The 20,833-nt window shown below is 37.7% G+C and overlaps 1 protein-coding gene across 4 annotated transcripts in view; it reads right to left on the bottom strand.

Annotated features, from left to right (window-relative positions):
• Positions 1-20,833, bottom strand: part of TESK2 (testis associated actin remodelling kinase 2) — a 138,551-nt gene that overhangs the window by 71,914 nt on the left and 45,804 nt on the right. The gene's annotated exons all lie outside the window — the stretch shown is intronic.

The raw sequence follows: 20,833 nt of genomic DNA, 5'->3' as shown, positions 1-20,833 counted from the left end.
TCTGGCGGCTAGCACTTAACCAAGGGATCTTATTTAGCATTACCGAAAGTAAGACATGCAACATTATCAACCTTCTGATACAATGTATTATACTTGCCAAAATGTTTAACTCAGATCTAATTATAAGAAAAAAATTATACATATTCAGAATATCTAAAAGACAACTGGATGGTACTCTTCAAACAAACAAAGTGTGGGGGAATATTCCAGATTAAAAGAGATTAATAGTCATAAACACTGAAATGAAATGCATGAAACCTTGATTGGATTCTGGGTCAAAAAAAGCTGTAAAAGACTTTTTGGAGGCAAACAGGAAAAAATTTTTTTAATGGAATTATTTATTTATTTATTTATTTATTTAATTTTTTGCTGTGCCCTGCGGCTTGTGGGATCTTAGCTTCCCAGCCAGGGATTGAACCCAGGCCCCAACAGTGAAAGTGCTGAGTTCTAACTACTAGACCACCAGGGAATTCCCAGGGAAATTTTTAATAGGGACTGTATATTAAATTATTTTACTGAATTAAGGTTAATTGTCTAAGGTATAAATAGTGCCACTATGGCTTTGTAGAGAATATATTCTTGGAAGATACATACTAAAGTATTTAAGTGTCATGATGTCTGCAATTTGCTTTCAAGTGGTTTGCCAGAAAAAATACAGAGAGGTAAAGCAATGTAACAAAATATTAATAATTGGTGATTGTAGTTGAAGGGACTTACAGAGGTTTATTGCATTAGTCTTTCAATTTTCTACAGATTTTAAAAGTTTCCATGGGACTTCCCTGGTGGCGCAGTGGTTAAGAATCCGCCTGCCAATGCAGGGGACATGGGTTCAAGCCCTGGTCCGGGAAGATCCCACGTGCCATGGAGCAACTAAGTCCGTGGCAACAAAGCCACAACTGCTGAGTCCGAGTGCCACAACTACTGAAGCCCGTGCGCCTAGAGCCTGGGCTCCGCAACAAAAAGCCACTGCAATGAGAAGCCCACGCACCATATACCCTGAGAAAACCATAATTCAAAAAGAGTCATGGTTCAAATTCCAGTAGTGGGTCATCCTACAATGTATCTGACCTGTTGTCCTCAAAACAGTCAAGGTCATCAGAAACAAGGAAGGTCTGAGAAACTTTAATAGCAAAGAGGGGTCTAAGGAGACATGACAACTAATTATAATGTAGCATCCTGGACCAGAAAAAGACATTAGACAAAAACTAAGGAAATCTGAAACAACTAGGGACTATAGTTATTAATAATGTGTTGATGTTGATTCATTAATTATAACAAATGTACCACACTAATGTAATATGTTTGTAATAGGGGAAACTGGGTATGAGGTATATGAGAACTCTCTGTACTATCCTCTCAATTTTTCTGTAAATTTTAAAATGTTCTAAAAAATAAAGTCGACTAAAAAAAAAAAAAAAAAAGAGTCATGTACCACAATGTTCATTGCAGCTCTATTTACAATAGCCAGGACATGGAAGCAACATAAGTGTCCATTGACAGATGAATGGATAAAGAAGATGTGGCACATATATACAATGGAATATTACTCAGCCATAAAAAGAAACAAAATTGAGTTATTTGCAGTGAGGTGGATGGACCTAGAGTGAAGGTCCATACATACAGAGTGAAATAAGTCAGAAAGAGAAAAACAAATACCATATGCTGACACATATATATGAAATCTAAAAAAAAAAAAAAAGGTTCTGAAGAACCTAGGGGCAGGAAGGAATAAAGACACAGACGTAGAGAATGGACTTGAGGACATGGGGAGGGGGAAGGGTAAGCTGGGACGAAGTGAGAGAGTGGCATGGACATATATACACTACCAAATGTAAAATAGATAACTAGTGGGAAGCTGCCACATAGCACAGGGAGATCAGTTCGGTGCTTTGTGTCCACCTAGAGGGGTGGGATAGGGAGGGTGGGAGGGAGATGCAAGAGGGAGGAGATATGGGGATATATGTATATGTATAGCTGATTCACTTTGTTATACAGCAGAAACTAACACACCATTGTAAAGCAATTATACTCCAATAAAGATGTTAAAAAAAAAAAAAAAGAAGCAGCCCACGCACCGCAACGAAGAGTAGGCCCTGCTCACCTCAACTAGAGAAAGCCCGCGGGCAGCAACAAAGACCCAATGCAGCCAAAAATAAATAAATAAATAAAACTAGAGTTGAAGATGACTTCAAGGTCTACAAACAAAGGAACAAACCACAAACTAAAGGTCAGTCAAGTGGGTGCATGCAGCCTGTAAGTAACTGGAAGTAACTGATAATCTTTCATTAGACTTTTCAGCCACATTCAAATAATAGCAAATACTATCTATCATCTTCTATATATAAGGCACTGTGCTAGATGTTGAGAAGGCTCTTACAGATCAACATGAGACATCAGTCTGTCAGCTCTTCCAGCAATCTTTGCCCCCAAATTGCAAAGTTATCTTGTTGCTCTCCAGCTTAAAATTCTTCAGTAGCTCACCACTACCTGGGGAATAAAGTCCAAACTCCTTAACAAAACTAAATCCATCTTCTGCTCCCTGTATATTCCCACCATCTTCTCCCCCTACCTTTAGTTATTACATACTAATATTTGTAATTCTTTCCAAAGGTATCACCCTCTCCACACTTACTTGCCTTGACACATGCTATTCTCAATGCCTTGAGGTAATCTTAACCCCCTGAGCCCTATCCCAATCTCCCTTCCAAATTCCCTTCAATTATTCAAGATATAAGAAACATCACTTTCCCTGGGAAAATCTTACTTTATTTCAAGAAAAGTTGGATGGCTCCACTCTGTTTTCTTAGTACTCTGTTCTTATTTATCTCTGTTACAGCACTTGCATATTGTATGCTGTTAGTCTACCTATCTATTTATCTCCAATATACCTAAGGGCAGTTCCAATTCAAGGTGGCAACTAGGAAGATCCTGAACTTACCTCCTCCCTGAGACACAGAATCTACAACTGCATATGGAACAATTTCCTATATGCCTAAGAGCAAAGACTGCCTTATTCATTTCTTTATCCCCAGAATAGTTATTCAGCTCCCCCCCTCCCCAAAACACACATTCTGACAAGCAGGACTTCTTCTCATATGGACAAATCTAGATTTTTGTCAAAAATTGTTAAAAGGTAAGCAGGAAAGAAAAGCATGGCAATTATTACATAACTATCAACAGACACTAGTAGACTCTGGAATAGAAAAAGCAGATTACAGGTTACATACAATCCTATGTCCATTAGCTACTACTCTATCCATTTTTATTCCATTCAAGTAAGCATATTAACATACAAATGAGAGTGACAGTAAATATAGGGGTGCCTCTAATTCAACTCTAATTTATATTTTTAAAATTAAATTATTTGCATATGTTGATAATTTAACCATTTTATTTTTTTTTATTTTTTTTTTAAATTAATTAATTAATTTATTTATTTTTGGCTGTGTTGGGTCTTCGTTTCTGTGCGAGGGCTTTCTCTAGTTGCGGCAAGCGGGGACCACTCTTCATCGCGGTGCGCGGGCCTCTCACTATCGCGGCCTCTCTTGTTGGGAGCACAGGCTCCAGACGCGCAAGCTCAGTAGTTGTGGCTCACGGGCCTAGCTGCTCCGCGGCATGTGGGATCTTCCCAGACCAGGGCTCGAACCCGTGTCCCCTGCATTGGCAGGCAGACTCTCAACCACTGTGCCACCAGGGAAGCCCAATTTAACCATTTTAAATAACAAATCACATGCAATAACTTCATCCTTTAGCAGTGTGGTATGAAACCAAACTGAGAATCTCTTCTCTGGCAAAGTGCCTAGTATTTAGTAGTTGACTGCTCAAAAAATGTTTGCTGAATTTAAATGGATAACTTGAGTCAGGATGGTTATTTTCTAGAGGGGGAGAAAAGCATAAACCTCTGACCAGCTCAGGGAAGTAATAAGGGGAGAATTAAACAACAAAAAAGGACAACAAGGTAAGAACTGTAACAAAGTAATTAATCATAAAATTAACTATTAGATGAGTGGCTTAGGACTTCGAGCCAAGAAGTCACAATGAGTGTACAATAAGTATACAGTAAGCTGGTACAGCAACATTAGTATTAGGCAAATAAAGTTTAAAGCAGTAGTTTTCAAAGGAGGCTGTAACATCTCACTTCAGAGGTGTCTTTGAAGTTTTCAGGTGAAGTGTTTTGGTTATAACAATGATTGGGGGCAGGGAGTGTTGCAGGCCTGAGATGCTAGACATCCTGCAGCTACAGGACAATACCGCACAAGGAAGCATTGTTCCATGTCCAGTATGAAATGCAAATGTCTTACCAGACATTCATGTAAATAAAGAACATATTTAGGGCTTCCCTGGTGGCGCAGTGGTTGAGAATCTGCCTGCCAATGCAGGGGACACGGGTTCGAGCCCTGGTCTGGGAAGATCCCACATGCCGCGGAGCAACTAGGCCCGTGAGCCACAACTACTGAGCCTGCGCGTCTGGAGCCTGTGCTCCGCAACAAGAGAGGCCGCGATAGTGAGAGGCCCGCGCACCGCGATGAAGAGTGGTCCCCGCTTGCCGCAACTGGAGAAAGCCCTCGCACAGAAAAGAAGACCCAACACAGCCAAAAATAAATAAATAAAATAAATAAATTTAAAAAAAAAAAAAAAAAAGAACATATTTATTATTACCTAAGCTTGGATTCTAACTCCATTTTACATAAAAACAAAGTCATCTTGCATAGTTTTAAAATAAACTGAACTTCCTAGGAATGTAACTACCTGTAAATTGAGGAAAATTGCTTTTTTGTTTTGTTAAGAATATCATTAAGAATTGGTCAACATTTCAGAAGATCAGACCACCAATGGCAATGCTGCTTCTGAATCCCAATATAACACATCTGTATCAGAATCCATTTATAGTTTTTATATTCATGGTGATTTATTTAGCCTTTATTTAAAAAAATCAAATATATAAATAAAAAGTGGGGAATCCTGGCGGTCCAGTGGTTAGGACTTGGCACTTTCACTGCCAGGGGCCCAGGTTCGATCCCTGGTCAGGGAACTAAGATCGCACACGTCGCATGGCCAACACGAAAGTACAACATGGATAAATAAGAAGTGTGTTTTTGCTTTGCCCACAAATAAAGTTATCAATGTGACTACTCTGCCAACTTTTTTTCCTGATGGAACATTCCAGTTAAATGAACATTTAGAAAGAAACACTCTGATAAAGTTGGCAAAGATATATTATACCTCCCTGTTTTCTCTCCTTAATCAATCTGTAGTTTGTCTTGGCAAGCTATTCCTATTTCAGCTGAAGTTACCTCTTTCCCTTACCACATACAAATAAGTCTGGCCTGTTATTACACTTTTATTCTAATATTCACTGGCATCTCTGCCCTTTAATTTTTCCCCTTTCGTGGAGTGGCTTCTGTCGTCTCTTAAAACTAAACCTGTCATGTTTAAGAAGGTAAAAGCATCTAACCACTTTACTATGTCTTCTAGCATTGTCAGGCCCCAAAATGTGTATATTGAAATCATTTTTACTAATTTAATTTTCTTCTACTTTTCGTTTATCATACAGTTAGGGTATCATGTCGATGTTATATAATTATAAAGCAATACCAGCAAAGCTTCTATCGATTTCATTTCAGGGTAGTTAAGAGTTATGTTTTTTAAAATTGCTATAATAGCTAAATTTATAGCACTTGCTACATACTAGGTTCTGCTGTGTAACTGCTTTAGATGTATTAACTCAGTTAATTCTCAAAATAATTCTGTGAGATATGTATTATTAATATTTCCCATTTTACAGCTATGGAAACGGAGGCAAGGGGAGATTAAATGACTTTTTCAAGATGAGAGACCTAGTAAATGGCAGAGACAGAATTTGAACCCAGATCATGCAAAGAACATTCGGCCTGACAGGGTTGAAAACAAGTGGGCTAAGGAAAAAAGCACTGCGCGCACACTACATAATAATTATTTTGTCAAGAAATAATAATCATGATCTTGTATGTATCTAACAACATACCCTTATAATATACCAAACAAAAACTGACAAAATAAAAGGCAAATTTGACAAATCCAGAATCTTCATAGGATATTTTAACATACCTCTCAGAAACTGAAAGCTTAAGCAGACAAAAAATGAGTATGGATACAGTATATTTTAATAACAAAACTGACATGCTTGATCTAATCTTGTCCCAACAAAGGCAAGTTTTGTTGATTTTTTTCAAGTGTACATGAAGCAATTTATCAAATGCATGGATACTACATCATAATGGTTGAATCACGTTCTCAGACCACTATGAAATAAAATTAAAAGTCAAAAATAAAGAGATAATTAAAAATAAGCATAGTGGGCAATACTAATTGTTTACCCAACATCTATTTTCCCCTCTTCTTGACTGACATAACTCCAATTAGGTGGCATCGTGCTTAATTAAAACATTCAATCTGGCTATCTGCCTTGCAGCTAGGGTGGCCAGATGACAATAGTCCTAGTAAGGAGATGTAAGTGGGAATCGCTTGGTGGGGGATTCTGGGAATGCTAATGTTTTCCTGATGAAATTGTCCTTTTTATAGCCTGAAGCAAAGACGTGGTGCTTGCATCAAGAGCAGCTATATGTAACCAAAAGGACAAAAGCCGCACACTAAAGAGAGAGCTAGAGGAAGCCTGGATTGTTGATGACTTCCTCAAGCAGTTGTAAAGCACAGGAATTTCTCAAGATTTCCTGAAAAAAATTAATATATTATTTGAAAAAGCCACTGTGTTCAGGTTTCTGTAGCATACTGCCAAAGACAATCCTAACTGATCTGTAAAAGGTTAAAAATAAATAATTTAGAGTTCAACTAAAGATTCTACGGAAAAAAAGTATAATAAAGATAAAAACAGTTAGATAGCCTCAACCACCAGAGGGCAGAGAGCAGAAGCAAGAAAAACTACAATCCTGCAGCCTGTGGACCAAAAACCACAGTTACAGAAAGACAGAGAAGATGAAAAGGCAGAGGGCTATGTACCAGATGAAGGAACAAGAAAAAACCCCAGAAAAACAACTAAATGAAGTGGAGATAGGCAACCTTCCAGAGAAAGAATTCAGAATAATGATAGTGAAGATGATCCAGGACCTCGGAATAAGAATGGAGGCAAAGATTGAGAAGATGCAAGAAATGATTAACAAAGACCTAGAAGAATTAAAGAACAAACAAACAGAGATAACCAATACAATAACTGAAATGAAAACTACACTAGAAGGAATCAATAGCAGAATAACTGAGGCAGAAGAACGGATAAGTGACCTGGAAGACAGAATGGTGGAATTCACTGCTGCGGAACAGACTAAAGAAAAAACAATGAAAAGAAATGAAGACAGCCTAAGAGACCTCTGGGACAACATTAAACGCAACAACATTCGCATTATAGGGGTCCCAGAAGGAGAAGAGAGAGAGAAAGGACCAGAGAAAATATTTGAAGAGATTATAGTCGAAAACTTCCCTAACATGGGAAAGGAAATAGCCACCCAAGTCCAGGAAGCGCAGAGAGTCCCATACAGAATAAACCCAAGGAGAAACACGCCGAGACACACAGTAATCAAAGTGGCAAAAATTAAAGACAAAGAAAAATTATTGAAAGCAGCAAGGGAAAAACGACAAATAACATACAAGGGAACTCCCATAAGGTTAACAGCTGATTTCTCAGCAGAAACTCTGCAAGCCAGAAGGGAGTGGCATGATATACTTAAAGTGATGAAAGGGAAGAACCTACAACCAAGATTACTCTGCCCGGCAAGGATCTCATTTAGATTTGATGGAGAAATCAAAAGCTTTACAGACAAGCAAAAGCTAAGAGAATTCAGCACCACCAAACCAGCTCTACAACAAATGCTAAAGGAACTTCTCTAAGTGGGAAACACAAGAGAAGAAAAGGACCTACAAAAACAAACCCAAAACAATTAAGAAAATGGTCATAGGAACATACATATCGATAATTACCTTAAATGTGAATGGATTAAACGCCCCAACCAAAAGACATAGACTGGCTGAATGGATACAAAAACAGGACCCATATATATGCTGTCTACAAGAGACCCACTTTAGACCTAGGGACACATACAGACTGAAAGTTAGGGGATGGAAAAAGATATTCCATGCAAATGGAAATCAAAAGAAAGCTGGAGTAGCTATACTCATATCAGATAAAATAGACTTTAAAATAAAGAATGTTACAAGAGACAAGGAAGGACACTACATAATGATTCAGGGATCAATCCAAGAAGAAGATATAACAATTATAAATATATATGCACCCAACATAGGAGCACCTCAATACATAAGGCAACTGCTAACAGCTATAAAAGAGGAAATCGACAGTAACACAATAATAGTGGGGGACTTTAACACTTCACTTACACCAATGGACAGATCATCCAAAATGAAAATAAATAAGGAAACACAAGCTTTAAATGACACAATAGACCAGATAGATTTAATTGATATATATAGGACATTCCATCCAAAAACAGCAGATTACACGTTCTTCTCAAGTGCGCACGGAACATTCTCCAGGATAGATCACATCTTGGGTCACAAATCAAGCCTCAGTAAATTTAAGAAAATTGAAATCATACCAAGCATCTTTTCTGACCACAACGCTATGAGATTAGAAATGAATTACAGGGAAAAAAACGTAAAAAAGACAAACACATGGAGGCTAAACAATACGTTACTAAATAACCAAGAGATCACTGAAGAAATCAAAGAGGAAATCAAAAAATACCTAGAGACAAATGACAATGAAAACACGACGACCCAAAACCTATGGGATGCAGCAAAAGCGGTTCTAAGAGGGAAGTTTATAGCTATACAAGCCTACCTAAAGAAACAAGAAAAATCTCAAGTAAACAATCTAACCTTACACCTAAAGAAACTAGAGAAAGAAGAACAAACAAAACCCAAAGTTAGCAGAAGGAAAGAAATCATAAAGATCAGAGCAGAAATAAATGAGATAGAAACAAAGAAAACAATAGCAAAGATCAATAAAACTAAAAGTTGGTTCTTTGAGAAGATAAACAAAATTGATAAGCCATTAGCCAGACTCATCAAGAAAAAGAGGGAGAGGACTCAAATCAATAAAATCAGAAATGAAAAAGGAGAAGTTACAACAGACACTGCAGAAATACAAAACATCCTAAGAAACTACTATAAGCAACTTTATGCCAATAAAATGGACAACCTGGAAGAAATGGACAAATTCTTAGAAAGGTATAACCTTCCAAGACTGAATCAGGAAGAAACAGAAAATATGAACAGACCAATCACAAGTAATGAAATTGAAACTGTGATTAAAAATCTTCCAACAAACAAAAGTCCAGGACCAGATGGCTTCACAGGTGAATTCTATCAAACATTTAGAGAAGAGCTAACACCCATCCTTCTCAAACTCTTCCAAAAAATTGCAGAGGAAGGAACACTCCCAAACTCATTCTATGAGGCCACCATCACCCTGATACCAAAACCAGACAAAGACACTACAAAAAAAGAAAATTACAGGCCAATATCACTGATGAATATAGATGCAAAAATCCTCAACAAAATACTAGCAAACAGAATCCAACAACACATTAAAAGGATCATACACCACGATCAAGTGGGATTTATCCCAGGGATGCAAGGATTCTTCAATATACGCAAATCAATCTATGTGATACACCATATTAACAAACTGAAGAATAAAAACCATATGATCATCTCAATAGATGCAGAAAAAGCTTTTGACAAAATTCAACACCCATTTCTGATAAAAACTCTCCAGAAAGTGGGCATAGAGGGAACCTACCTCAACATAATAAAGGCCATATATGACAAACCCACAGCAAACATCATTCTCAATGGTGAAAAACTGAAAGCATTTCCTCTAAGATCAGGAACGAGACAAGGATGTCCACTCTCACCACTATTATTCAACATAGTTCTGGAAGTCCTAGCCATGGCAATCAGAGAAGAAAAAGAAATAAAAGGAATACAAATTGGAAAAGAGGAAGTAAAACTGTCACTGTTTGCAGATGACATGATACTATACATAGAGAATCCTAAAACTGCCACCAGAAAACTGCTAGAGCTAATTAATGAATATGGTAAAGTTGCAGGATACAAAATTAATGCACAGAAATCTCTTGCATTCCTATACACTAATGATGAAAAATCTGAAAGAGAAATTATGGAAACACTCCCATTTACCATTGCAACAAAAAGAATAAAATACCTAGGAATAAACCTACCTAGGGAGACAAAAGACCTGTATGCAGAAAACTATAAGACACTGATGAAAGAAATTAAAGATGATACCAACAGATGGAGAGATATACCATGTTCTTGGATTGGAAGAATCAACATTGTGAAAATGAGTATACTACCCAAAGCAATCTACAGATTCAATGCAATCCCTATCAAATTACCAATGGCATTTTTTACGGAGCTAGAACAAATCATCTTAAAATTTGTATGGAGACACAAAACACCCCGAATAGCCAAAGCAGTCTTGAGGCAAAAAAATGGAGCTGGAGGAATCAGGCTGCCTGACTTCAGACTATACTACAAAGCTACAGTAATCAAGACAATATGGTACTGGCACAAAAACAGAAACATAGATCAATGGAACAAGATAGAAAGCCCAGAGATTAACCCACACACCTATGGTCAACTAATCTATGACAAAGGAGGCAAAGATATACAATGGAGAAAAGACAGTCTCTTCAATAAGTGGTGCTGGGAAAACTGGACAGCTACATGTAAAAGAATGAAATTAGAATACTCCCTAACACCATACACAAAAATAAACTCAAAATGGATTAGAGACCTAAATATAAGACTGGACACTATAAAACTCTTAGAGGAAAACATAGGAAGAACACTCTTTGACATAAATCACAGCAAGATCTTTTTTGATCCACCTCCTAGAGTAATGGAAATAAAAACAAAAATAAACAAGTGGGACCTAATGAAACTTAAAAGCTTTTGCACAGCAAAGGAAACCATAAACAAGACGAAAAGACAACCCTCAGAATGGGAGAAAATATTTGCAAATGAATCAACGGACAAAGGATTAATCTCCAAAATATATAAACAGCTCATTCAGCTCAATATCAAAGAAACAAACACCCCAATCCAAAAATGGGCAGAAGACCTAAATAGACATTTCTCCAAAGAAGACATACAGACGGCCACGAAGCACATGAAAAGCTGCTCAACATCACTAATTATTAGAGAAATGCAAATCAAAACTACAATGAGGTATCACCTCACTCCTGTTAGAATGGGGATCATCAGAAAATCTACAAACAACAAATGCTGGAGAGGGTGTGGAGAAAAGGGAACCCTCTTGCACTGTTGGTGGGAATGTAAATTGATACAGCCACTCTGGAGAACAATATGGAGGTTCCTTAAAAAACTAAAAATAGAATTACCATATGACCCAGCAATCCCACTACTGGGCATATACCCAGAGAAAACCGTAATTCAAAAAGACACATGCACCCGAATGTTCATTGCAGCACTATTTACAATAGCCAGGTCATGGAAGCAACCTAAATGCCCATCAACAGACGAATGGATAAAGAAGATGTGGTACATATATACAATGGAATATTACTCAGCCATAAAAAGGAACGAAATTGAGTCATCTGTTGAGACGTGGATGGATCTAGAGACTGTCATACAGAGTGAAGTAAGTCAGAAAGAGAAAAACAAATATCATATATTAATGCATGTATGTGGAACCTAGAAAAATGGTACAGATGAGCCAGTTTGCAGGGCAGAAGTTGAGACACAGATGTAGAGAATGGACATATGGACACCAAGGGGGGAAAACTGCGGTGAGGTGGGGATGGTGGTGTGCTGAATTGGGCGAGTGGGATTGACATGTATACACTGATATGTATAAAATTGATGCCTAATAAGAACCTGCAGTATAAAAAAACAAACAAAACAACTAATACTAAACTTTCATTGGGTTATTTGTATGGAAATATGTTAATATAAATGTTTCAGACATTACATGAAATTCCTAAAAATCTTATATTTGTATTTGTATGGAAATATGTATGGAAATATGTTAATATAAATGTTTCAGACATTAAAAAAAAAAAAAAAAAAAGACTGGACACTATAAAACTCTTAGAGGAAAACATAGGAAGAACACTCTTTGACATAAATCACAGCAAGATCTTTTTTGATCCACCTCCTAGAGTAATAGAAATAAAAACAAAAATAAACAAGTGGGACCTAATGAAACTTCAAAGCTTTTGCACAGCAAAGGAAATCATAAACAAGACGAAAAGACAACCCTCAGAATGGGAGAAAATATTTGCAAATGAATCAACGGACAAAGGATTAATCTCCAAAATATATAAACAGCTCATTCAGCTCAATATCAAAGAAACAAACACTCCAATCCAAAAATGGGCAGAAGACCTAAATAGACATTTCTCCAAAGAAGACATACAGACGGCCACGAAGCACATGAAAAGCTGCTCAACATCACTAATTATTAGAGAAATGCAAATCAAAACTACAATGAGGTATCACCTCACTCCTGTTAGAATGGGCATCATCAGAAAATCTACAAACAACAAATGCTGGAGAGGGTGTGGAGAAAAGGGAACCCTCTTGCACTGTTGGTGGGAATGTAAATTGATACAGCCACTCTGGAGAACAATATGGAGGTTCCTTAAAAAACTAAAAATAGAATTACCATATGACCCAGCAATCCCACTACTGGGCATATACCCAGAGAAAACCATAATTCAAAAAGACACATGCACCCGAATGTTCATTGCAGCACTATTTACAATAGCCAGGACATGGAAGCAACCTAAATGCCCATCAACAGACGAATGGATAAAGAAGTTGTGGTACATATATACAATGGAATATTACTCGGCCATAAAAAGGAACGAAATTGAGACATTTGTTGAGACGTGGATGGATCTAGAGACTGTCATACAGAGTGAAGTAAGTCAGAAAGAGAAAAACAAATATATATTAATGCATGTATGTGGAACCTAGAAAAATGGTACAGATGAGCCAGTTTGCAGGGCAGAAGTTGAGACACAGATGTAGAGAATGAACATATGGACACCAAGGGGGGAAAACTGCAGTGAGGTGGGGATGGTGGTGTGCTGACATGTATACACTGATGTGTATAAAATTGATGCCTAATAAGAACCTGCAGTATAAAAAAACAAACAAAACAACTAATACTAAACTTTCATTGGGTTATTTGTATGGAAATATGTTAATATAAATGTTTCAGACATTACATGAAATTCCTAAAAATCTTATATTTGTATTTGTATGGAAATATGTATGGAAATATGTTAATATAAATGTTTCAGACATTACATGAAATTTCTAAAAATCTTATATTTGTATTTGTATGGAAATATGTATGGAAATATGTTAATATAAATGTTTCAGACATTACATGAAATTTCTAAAAATCTTTTCTGGTATAATGTTATAAGTAATAATCCTAGTTATTACTTTAAAATGTATATCTCAGAAATAACTAATTTTCTTGTCAACTGCATTATTATGAAAAAAAAAAAAGATAAAAACAAAACATTAATGAAATAGAAAATGAAGAAACAATAAAGAGGTTCAACAAAACAAAAGTTGATTTGGGGGAGAAAAAAACTAATAAAATAACATATCTACAGAAATTTTTCATTTTCGGGTCCCTGCCTACTTCTCTAGACTCATCACAGGCTTGCCATTTCTTTCCATGCACCCACCAGACTTGAACCAAACCTAATTTCTCACTCACCATTCCGAGAATATTCCATGCTCTTATTCCTCTGTGCCTCTGCGAATGCTTTTCTTCATGCTTGAAATGCCCTTTCCCTGCTTGTCTATCTGACAAGCTCTTTCTACTCCTTCAAGAAAACTCAAGGGTGACCTCTGGGAAGCATTCTCTGACCCCTTCAAACAAGGTTTGTACTGGTGCCCCTTATTAAATCCCTTAGCACCCTATGCATACTTTCACACACTCAGCAACTATCTATTAAGCAATTTGAGGCTCTTGCTAAAGGTTCTGTTTCAGCAAATACTGTATTTTAAATACATTTCCTGTCTTCCACCCTAAGCAAAGAGCTCTTTTAGGGCGGGCTTTTATTTATTTCTCTATCCCTAGCACTAGCTCAATGTCCTACACCTAATGAGCATTAACTAAATATTTGCTGAGTAAATGAATGAATGATTAAGATAGCAAATGACTGAAATGTTTATTACATGCTAGAACAGAAGTATCAGCAGAGTGCTATGAGGTCTCAAAGGGGAAGCAACCAACCCTCTCACTTGCCTCACTGCAAAAATAATACACTCTAACATCAGCTTTTTATAATACCTCTCACATGCCTTCACATATATCATATCATCTACAGAAATACATCTATGCACTGAGTGAATCCAAGCTGTACATACAACTTGTGTGCTTCCAGTTTTTGTTTTTCCAGCTGGATTTTCAATTAAGGTAAAGGACCTTGGGAGATACTTTTGTATAGCAATATGCACAAAGTAAAATTTTCTACCTGATAAAATATCCCTTGATGTCACCTAGTGCTGAGCTCACCCCACAGACACATCTGCAAAATTCTTTACTAATTAGCAGCCCAACTTTCCACATCAGCTCTGGAGGAAATAGTAAATGTACTGAATATGGCCAAAAGCTACAATCATACACTACTGTGTGTAAACCTTAAGAACACATGTGATACAAATAATCTCCTTTAAAACACATCACTTCACCCCAAAAAACTGAACTTACCCGTGACAGCTCCATCTCTGAAACCCCCTGTACCTCAAAGAGGTTGCAAAACCAGATAAATGCAACATGGAAAACAACAGGAAATTTAGCAAGAAGCAGTTTTGACAGACAAGGATATGCAATAAAGACCATTTCCAAGGTGCAGAGCCCTAAGAAGCCTTGGACTGCTATCATCCTCTTTCTCCCAGGCTTTTCAACGCTAAACTCCTTTTTAAAAGGTGGTGGGAGATGGGAAGGAAGTTCTTTCCTCTCTATTCTCTCTTTTGTACATCTCCGTAATATGGTGTCAGTCCCTTGAAATTTTTGTTTGGTAGATTTGGTAGCTTCCCTGATCTTTAGGAACCTGTCTCTAACTGCTGCCTGTCTCTTTTTTCTCCACATCCTCCCCAAGTAAAGGGACCTCTTTAGATTCAGTCCTTGCTGCTCTAGTCTTCTCTGTCCATACTCTTTTCCTTAACTGTTTCTGACATTGAAAACATTCTCTGATGATTAAAAATGTGCTCAATTCCTATAAAACACTGCATTCATGTCAGAGTAATATTGTACAATTAAGGGTTTTCTCTACATTCATTCTCCTTTAATTCCATTCTTTATATTGAAGGTTATATTAATTCTCTAACTACATGGGGTAGTTTAATTCTGAAACGGCTGGTTTGATATGAAGAGATAAACAGACACACACACACACACACACACACACACACACACACACACACACACACACACACCACACACACAAATCTTGCTCATGGAAGTTTTGGAGTTGAGGGTGATTCACATCACTCCCAGAACTCACTACTTTGTTCCCCAAATGGCCTTGGTATAAACTGACATCTCAGTCAGAGCAAAAACTCTGAAAACTGGTAACATCAGAAATACCTAATAGGCTTTCTCCTAACCTTCATCTTCAGGTAGAACATGTACTGCCTCACATCATCCTCACTGTCCAATTCTTAGTCATCTTACAAAAGCTGCCTTATACACCTCTAAGACTATAGAGCTTAACTCTTTTCTGATACAGTAATTATTAAAACATATAGGCACTGCATCTTATTAGAAGAGTCACACGCAGTACTGATGAAAACACCATTTACAGTGAGGTCTCAGAAAGGCATATAGAGAAGCACAAACACAACCGTGAAATAAAATATAAACAATCTGGGAGTTCCCTGGTAGCCTAGTGGATAGGATTCCGGACTTTTTCTGCTGTGGCATGGGTTCAATTCCTGGTCGGGGAACTGAGATCCCACAAGCCACGTGGCATGGCCAAAAAAAAGGATAAAATATAGACAGTCTGAGAAAAATCCTTAAGTACTTGTAGATTCAGATTGCAACATTTAAAAGAGAAGATTCACTCTCATGCAAATTTCACAAGTTATAGATTGAGAGGATAAAAAATTGTAGTCACTTGGGGCACTGAGACCACAGCAGCAACACTAGCAATATTGAGATCCAGTATCTTACTTTTCAGACAAAGCAGACAAGGCTACCAGAGAACACAAAACCTTTACATTCCCAAGCACAAAAATAAAACATCCCAGAACAAAATAACATTCACATACTAAAATGTTTCCTTTACTTTCCATATACAACTATTCACCCTACAGATTTAAAGTTTGCATGACAAACTCCATGTGCACTAAATAATAAATGTACAGCCATGAATGTGAAAAAATCCGTTTTTCAGTACCAAGCAGACGGCAGATATCTGGCTCTTCTTGTTTATAAGTTTACTAATCTTATGGCTTAGCATTTCTAGATACAGTGCTGTCAATTTCAGAAAATATACCAAGGAGAGAAAGTGGGAACCTAAGCCTTTGTCTTATCCTTTTTTTTTTTAATTTATTTATTTTTTAATTTTTGACTGCGTTGGGTCTTTGTTGCTGCCCGCGGGCTTTTCTCTAGTTGCCGCAAGCGGGGGCTACTCTTTGTTGCAGTGCACGGGCTTCTCAGTGGGTGGCTTCTCTTGTTGCAGAGCACGGGTTCTAGGCGTGCGGGCTTCAGTAGTTGTGGCACTCAGGCTCAGTAGTTGTGTCTCACGGGCTTAGCTGCTCCGCAGCATGTGGGATCTTACCAGACCAGGGCTCGAACCCATGTCCCCTGCATTGGTAGGCAGATTCTTAACCACTGCGCCACCAGGGAAGCCCTGTCTTATCTTTTATACCTCGTTATGTATTATACTTGCCACATGAATTTAATCAGGTTGAACTCTATAAGAAACTCTTATTATATATGCTATCATAGTCCAGAAATATATCATAAATACATAAAAATTAATAAATAAAATAATCTATTTCTTGTATACCAAATCAAAATTAGATGCAATAGTCCATTCATCAATTAGGTAGATAGGAATTCAAATCCTAGTTGTTCCATTTACTTGTTGTAATATATTTGGCAAGATGCTAAATATTTTTAACCTCAGTTTCCTCATTTATATAATGGAAGTCTAACTACTTATAGGATTGTTGTAGTCATTTTAAAAGATAACGTGTATGAGTTCTTAACACAGTACTTATCACAAAGAACTCAACAGATCTTAACTATATATAATAGAAATAGTAACTAGCCCTTATATAGGGTGTATTATGTGCTAGACATTATTCTAAGCACTTCATATATACTAGTTCATTATATCTTCTCAACAACACCACTATTATTATCTCCATTTTGCAAATGAGGAAACCAAGGCACAGAAGTCAAGTAACTTGCCCAAGATCAGAAAGTTTATAAGTGGTAGAGCCAAGATTCAAACCAAGGCAGTCTAGCTCCAGTCTCTCAGCTACTTTGCCTCTTAATGTATTCTTATAATGTATATATATATATTTTTCTCATGCAATGAATATTTAGTGAGTGCCCTCTATGTGGCAGTCTGCGTTAAACATACAGACATAAAAAACACAGGGAGTTTTGATCTAACAGAGAAAGGCAAACATGTAAACAAAAATGTATCATTGCTCTGATGAAGTCTGTACATGGTATATAGGAGGCATAAAGAAGGGAACACTCATTCATGCTATGAAAAATATGATACTAATGGTAAGAAAAGAAGGCATCTGATTTCATATAACCTTCAAAACTGAAATCACATCTAAAAAGTAGTAGGCTGATAAAAAAGAATGAAATAATGCCATTTGCAGCCACATGGATGGACCTAGAGATTATCATACTAAGTGAAGCAAGTCAGAGAAAGACAAGTATCATATTATAACACTTATTTGTGGAATCTTTAAAAAAAATGATACAAATCAACTTATTTTACAAAACGGTAACAGACTCACAGACACAGAAAACAATCATATGGTTACCAAAGGGAAAGGGGGGTGGAGGAGGGATAAATTAGGAGTTTTGGATTAACAAACTACAGATACACACTGCTATATATAAAATAGATAAACAACAAGGACCTACAATATAGCACAGGGAACTATATTCAATATCTTGTAATAACCTATAATAGTACAGAATCTGAAAGAAATATGTACGTATGTATAACTGAATCACTTTGCTGTATACCTGAAACTAACACAACATTGTAAATCAACTATACTTCAATAAAAAATTTTTAATAAAATAAAATTAAAAATAGTGGGCTGACCTAAGATCAAATTTGAACTGTTGTGTAAAACTGAAATTGAGAAAATAACAGTATCAAAAATCTTAAAAGCTACTATTTGCTTGATGGACTAGGCATTGTACAAGGTGATCTACATATTTCATTTGATCCTTCCAACACTACAAGTTGGGCATTGTTATACAGGGTACAGTGAAATGAACAAAAACTTTGTGTTCATCTTAGGTGTGAATTTCTTCATCAAGTCTCACTCTTCCACTCATTCTAACACACAGATACACACATACACACACTGCTTCTCTTATCTCTGTTGCTAGTCCTATTTAGACTCCTTTGCCAGCTCTTCCTTCCTCTACACAACCCTTAAATGTTGGAGTTCCTCAATGCTTGGTCCCAAGCCCTCTGTATAATCTCATTCATATCCATGGCTTCAGCTACTCTATGTAAATGGCTCTTAAATTTACATTTCCAAACAAGATCTATTCTCTGAGCCCTAGATCTTTATAAGAAACTGCTTATTGGGACTTCCTGGTGGTCCAGTGGTTAAGAATACACCTTCCAATGCAGGGGATGCGGGTTCGATCCCTGGTCGGGGAACTAAGATCCCACGTGCCATGGGGCAACTAAACCCACACGCTCTAGAGCCCACGTGCCACAACTAGAGAGCCCTCATGCCTCAACTACTGAGCCCGCATGCTCTGGAGCCCATGCGCCACAACTAGAGAAAAGCCCGCATGGTGCAACGAAAGGCACAGTATGCTGCAACAAAGATCCCACATGCCGCAACTAAGACCCGATGCAGCCAAATAAATAAGTATTTTTAAAAAAAAAAAGAAAGAAAGAAACTGCATATGGATCATTTCCACATATAGGTCTCATAAGCACCTCACACCAATCCAAATTTAAAATCATCAAATGTGCTCCTCCTTCAGGGCTCAAACATCCAGCTGCACATACTTGAAATCATCTCTCTCTTTTTTTTTTTAATTAATTAATTCATTTATTTAATTTATTTTTGGCTGCATTGGGTCTTCGTTGCTGTGCACAGGCTTTCTCTAGTTGCGGCGAGCGGGAGCTACCCTTCGTTGCGGTGCGTGGGCTTCTCATTGAGGTGGCTTCCCTTGTTGTGGAGCACGGGCTCTAGGTGTGCAGGTTTCAGTAGTTGTGGCATGCGGGCTCAGTAGTTGTGGCTTGCGGGCTCTAGAGCGCAGGCTCAGTAGTTGTGACGCACGGGCTTAGTTGCTCTGCGGCATGTGGGATCTTCCCAGACCAGGGCTCGAACACGTGTCCCCTGCATTGGCAGGAGGATCCTTAACCACTGCGCCACCAGGGAAGTCCCATGAAATCATCTTTGATTCCTCCTTCCTCTCACCATCACATCCAATCATTCACCAACTGCTACAGATAATACCTTCTAAATATCTCTCCATTTTTTTTACAAGCACACTTAAATTGGTAAATTAAAAAGCATGTCTAGTATTTCAAATCATTTCATTCTTCTCCACCCCCATTGCCACCACACAACACCTCTACCACAAGTTACACATTACATCTTTCACCTGGACCATTGCCAAACTGAATCTATTCTTACCCTCTCCAATTCATTTGATATTTGCAGCCAGTAATTTTTTATAATGCACATCAGAACATATTACACCCTTGAATAAAAGCAAGTTTCTTAAGATAAAATCCAAAATCCTTACCTTTTAGGACCTCTACAGATGATGAGGTCCTCAACAATAAACCTCTGCTTACATCTCTTACCAATCTCCCACTGACCCTCTGCTCTAGCCATTCTAGACTTCTCTCAAATCCTCAACTGCACCTCAGACTCCATTCACTGGCCTATGAATAGACTGTTCCTTCTCCTAGAAATGCTCATCTCCAACCTATTTCTTCACTTGGCTAGTTCCTACTCACCCTTCAGGTCTCAACTTAAACTTCACTTTTTCAAGAAGACCATCATCCCTCTTCAAATTAAGCGTATGGCTTTTTTGTAGCCCCACTGCAATCTCTGTGTGGCGACAGACTCTAGGTTGGACTCTATAATCCCCGCCTCCTGGTGTCATGCCATTATGTGATTCTGTCCCCTTGCCCCTGGGCAGGATCAGTGACTTACTCCTCACGAATTCAATATGGGAAAAGTGACTTTAATGTAAATTAAAACATTAAAGAAGAATTAACTGCAACCTAAATATAATGATGTTACATAAGACTGTTACCCACATCTTGCTCGGAGACGCTCTTGTTTGCTGGCTTCGAAGAATCAAGCTGCCATATGGAGAAGGAAACATAGCAAGGACCAGAAGCCCTCAATTCAGCAGCATGCCAGGAATTGAATGCTGCCAACAACCATGCAGGCTTAGCAGCAGATCCTTCCCCATTTGAGCCTCATGTAAAACGGCCGCCCCAGCTGACACCTTGATTTCAGCTTTGTAAGACTCTGAAGCAGGGCACCCAGC

The sequence above is a fragment of the Balaenoptera physalus genome (genome assembly GCF_965194825.1).
Source record: "Balaenoptera physalus genome assembly, chromosome: 1".
NCBI lineage: Eukaryota > Metazoa > Chordata > Mammalia > Artiodactyla > Balaenopteridae > Balaenoptera > Balaenoptera physalus.
This window is presented reverse-complemented; position numbering and strand designations above follow the sequence as displayed.